This window comes from Calidris pugnax, unplaced genomic scaffold (assembly GCF_001431845.1).
Source record: "Calidris pugnax isolate Ruff unplaced genomic scaffold, ASM143184v1 scaffold819, whole genome shotgun sequence".
Lineage (NCBI taxonomy): Eukaryota > Metazoa > Chordata > Aves > Charadriiformes > Scolopacidae > Calidris > Calidris pugnax.
The window spans coordinates 1-4,511 of NW_015091473.1; the positions used below are offsets into that span (position 1 = coordinate 1).

At 56.3% G+C, this 4,511-nt stretch overlaps 1 long non-coding RNA gene across 1 annotated transcript; it reads left to right on the forward strand.

Annotated features, from left to right (window-relative positions):
* The first annotated feature begins 192 nt into the window (after positions 1–192).
* Positions 193–4,505, forward strand: LOC106899775. Its single transcript, XR_001414081.1, has 9 exons — positions 193–289; positions 657–677; positions 1,039–1,059; positions 1,436–1,456; positions 2,157–2,177; positions 2,537–2,557; positions 2,720–2,740; positions 3,350–3,370; positions 4,022–4,505. It is a non-coding gene; the product is annotated as an uncharacterized LOC106899775 (long non-coding RNA).
* The last annotated feature ends 6 nt before the right edge of the window (positions 4,506–4,511 follow it).

Here is a 4,511-nt window from a genome sequence, read left to right on the forward strand (position 1 = left end):
TGCCCGAGCTCTACCCACTGCTGCAGGAGTGTCATGGGGTGAGAAGCTGTCCCCTCTCATCACTCATGGTTTCTCCTCTCCTTGCACACCAGCCTTGGGATGGATCAGGGTCAGAGGGAGCCATTCCTGTGGTTTGCGGGTGTTTTCCCACTCCCCAAACAGAAGGAGTTAGAGCTTTGGATGAGGTCTTTCCAGTCCTGCAGGAGCAGTTGAGTCATGAGAAGCTGTCCCTGCTGATCAAATATTGATGTTGTCTTTTTCTTTCCAGTGGAACATGCTGCATCACTGGGTGAGTCTCTGTGATCTCCTCCTGGCTCAGTGTCCTCTCCCCGGTGCTCTGTCTCGGCCCATTCCCTCCTTGCCTGTCCTCTCCATCCCTGCATCCCCTGGGTCCAGGGAAACCTCGATGGGATGTGCCTGGGTGGGTGAGCAGGTCAAAGACCCCAGAGAAGGGATGGACCCTCTCTCCTGCCCAGACCTGCTGGGCAACAGACATGGGATGTGAGAAGGTTGGAGGGAGCCATTTACAGGGTTTGGGAGGGTTTTCCCACATCCCAGAAAGGAGGAGTTTGGGATCTGACCTCTCCTGTGGTTGCAGGCGTGTGATGAGAAGGTGTAATCTCTGATCACTCATTGCTTTTGTTTTTCCTTTCCAGGGAATCGAGAAGCAGAATTGGGTGAGTCTCCATGAGCTCCACATATCTCGGTGTCTTCTCCCAGGTGCTCTGTGCTCAACCCTTCCCCCCTTGCCCATCCTCTCCATCCCTGCATCCTCTGGGTGCAGGAAAACCCCGAGAAGATGTGCCTTGGGGGGTGGGCAGCTCAGGGACACCAGAGCAGGTCCTCATGCCCAGACCTGATGGCCACCAGCCATGGGATGTGAGCAGCCTGGAGTTAGCCATGCCCAGGCTTTGGGGGTCTGTCCCCAGACAGGAGGAGTTTGGGCTCTACCCGAGCTCTACCCACTCCAACGGGAGCAGCTCGTGGATGAGAAGCTGTCCCCACTCATCACTCATTGCATTTGTTTTTCCTCTCTAGACCAGCGAGATGCAGCACTGAGTGAGTGTCCCTGAGCTCCTTCTGGCTTGGTGTCTTCTCCCGGGTGCTCTGGGTTCAGCCCTTTCCCTCTTGCCCATCCTCTCCACCCCTGCATCTCCTGGGTCCAGCGAAACTGTGAGGGGAGATTACTAGGGGGGTGGGCAGCTTGAGGACACAAGAGCAGGGGCGGACCCTCTCCCCTGACCAGAATCCCTGGGGACCAGTTGTGGGACTTGACCAGGCTGAAGGGAGCCATTCACAGGCTTAGGGGTTGGTTCCCATTACCCAAAGAGAGGAATTTGGGCTCTGCCCAAGCTCTGCCCACTGCTGCAGGAGCAGCCATGGGGTGAGAAACTGTCCCCTCTCATCATTCATTGCTGCTGTTTCTCCTTTACAGGGAAACGAGAGGCAAAATTGGGTGAGTCTCCATGAGCTCCACGTATCTCGGTGTCTTCTCCCTGGTGCTCCGTGCTTGACACTTCCCCACCTTGCCCGTCCCCTCTATCCCTGAGTCCCCCACTGGGCCTGCGGAAAACCCTGTGGGGATGTGCTAGTGGGGTGGGCAGCTCTGGGCCACCAGAGCAGGGTGGCCAGAGCAGACTCTCCCTTGCCCAGAGTCCCTGGGGACCAGGCGTGGGACATGACCAGGCTGGAGGGAGCCATCCCTGGGACCCAGGGAGTGTTTTCCCACTCCCCAAAAAGGGAGAAGTTTGGGGTTTCCCCAGCTCTGTTTACTGAGCACAGAGCACTGAGTGAGTATCCATGAGCTCCTCCTGGCTCTGGTCTTCTCCCAGGTGCTCTGGGCTTGGTCCCTTCCCCTCTTGCCCGTCCCCTCCATCCCTGCATCCTCTGGGTCTACAGAAACCTCGAGGGGATGTGCCTGGGGATGTGGGCAGCCCGGGGACACCAGAGCAGGGATGGACCCTCTCCAACATCCAGACCTGCTGTCCACCAGCCATGGGATGTGAGCAGGCTGGAGGGAGCCATTCACAGGCTTTGGGGGTGCTCTCCCACATCCCAAAAAGGAGGAGTTTGGGATCTGCCCACGCCTGTGGTTGCAGGCGTGCGATAAGAAGATGTTCTCTCTGATCACTCATTGCTTCTGTTTTCCTTTCCAGCGGAACGAGCCGAAGCACTGGGTGAGTCTCCGTGAGCTCCTCCTGGCTCTGTGTCCTCTCCCTGGTGCTCTCTGCTTGGCCCCTTCCCCCCTTACCCATCCTCTCCAGCCCTGCATCCCCTGGGGTCCAGGGAAACCCTAAGGGGATGTGCCTGGGTGGGTGAGCAGGTCTGGACCCTCTCCCCTGCCCAGACCTGATGGCCACCAGCCATGGGACGTGAGCAGGCTGGAGGGAGCCATTCACAGGCTTTGGGGCTCCGTTCCCACTCCCCAAACAGGAGTTTGAGCTCTGGATGAGCTCTTTCCACTGCTGCAGGAGCAGTTGAGTAATGAGAAGCTGTCCCCACTGATCAAATATTGATTTTGTCTTTTTCTTTCCAGAGCAACGAGCAGAAGCACTGGGTGAGTCTCTGTGAGCTCCTTCTGTGGTTTGGGATCTTTTCCCATTCCCAAAGTAGAAGGAGCTTGGGATCTGCCCAAGCTCTGCCCAGTCCTGCAGGAGCTGCCATGGGGTGAGAAGCTGTGCCCACTGATCAAATATTAATTTTGTCTTTTTCTTTCCAGACAAACGAGCTGAAGCACTGGGTGAGTCTCTGTGAGCTCCCCCTCTCTCTGCGTTCTCTCCCAGGTACTCTGTGCTCAGTCCCTTCCCCCCTTGCCTGTCCCCTCCATCCCTGCATTCCCTGTCCCCAGGGAAACCCCTAGGGGCCGTTCCTTGGTGTGGTGGGCAGCTCAGGGACACCAGCCCAGGGATGGATTTCCCTGGAAGGGTGAGCAGCCTGGGGACACCACAACTAGGGATGGCCCCTCTCACATGACCTGAGTCTCTTTGCACAGGCTGTGGGACATGACTAAACTGCAGGGAATCATTCCTGTGGTTTGGGGTCTGTTCCCATTGTTCCCAAATCAGAAAGAGCGTGGGATCTGCCCAAGCTCTGCCCACTGCTGCAGGAGCTGCCGTGGGGTGAGAAGCCATCCCCTCTCATCACTCACTGCTTCTCCTCTCCTTGTGCACCAGCCTTGGGATGGATCCAGGCTCAGACGGAGCCATTCCCGTTGTTTGCAGGTGTTTTCCACTCCCCAGACAGAAGGAGTTTGAGCTCTGGATGAGCTCTTTCCACTCCTGCAGGAGGAGTTGAGGGATGAGAAGCTGTCCCTGCTGATCAAATATTGATTTTGTCTTTTTCTTTCCAGATAAACTGCTTGGAGAACTGGGTGAGTGTCTGTGAGCTCCTCCTGTCTCAGTGTCCTCTCATGGGTGCCCTGTGATCAGCCCTTTCCCCCCTTTCCCTCTCTCCATCCCTATGTTCCCTGTGTCCACGGAAACCCCTACGGGCTGTTCCTTTGGGGGGTGGGCAGTTTGGGGACACCAACCCAGGGATGGACCCTCTCCCCTGCCCAGAGTTGCTGGGGAACAGCCATGGGACGTGACCTGATCTTCTCTTTCTGTAGAGCAGAAAAAGGTTCTGCTTCCTCAGAGTCCAGGGAAGGGGGTATTTGATTATTTTTTTTTTTGTTATCTTATGGGGAGTTCTCCTCCTTTTCCCTGTTTGGGAGGTGTACCTGGGCTGGCCTGTGAAGGGAGAGTTTTAAACTGAGAGAGTTTAGATTCAGAATAGAAGAAAATCTTTACTGTGAGGGTGGTGAGAGCCTGGCCCAGGTTGCCAAGAGAAGCTGTGGCTGCCCCATCCCTGGAGGGGTTCAAGGCCAGGTTGGAAGGGACTTTGTGCAACCTGGTCTTTTGGGAGGTGTCCCTGCCCAGGGCAGGGGGTGGCACTGGTTGGTCTTTAAGGTACCTTTCAACCCAAATAGTGACTCTATGACTGAGCTCTGCCCCTGATATTCTGGCTTCTCCTGTCCCTGCAGACTTGTTCACTCTGGATTCAAGCACGTTTGATTCTGAATTGTCTTCCCAAAGTGTTAGAGACATGTGAGATGGAAGTGCACAGAAGAACCTGCCTTACCCTTGCAAGAGATTTAGTTATTGGAACTGAGTGCTGGGCCAGGAATGTTTCCGGGAGGGGAGGCATTGCTGGGAGGTGGAGGTGGGAGGTGATTCATGGTGAGCTGTTGGGGTGGCCAGAGTGTCCCTGGAGCGGAAGGGGTCTCTGAACCTGAACCCTGAAGGAGGCATCTGTGCTGTCAGGCACAAGAAGGGCCAGTCCATGGCTCTCACCTCTACTCCCATCCCCCTGTCCCAGTCCCTGCTCCCCAGGAAGATCTGGGTCTTACTGGGCTGGACACAGAGGCTGGTGACTTTCCTCAGCGCTGACACTGGGATCGAGAACTTCACTTTCCCACCAGCCTTGTTCCACAGGGAGAGACCATGCACCCCTGGTTTTGAGTGGAGACAAGG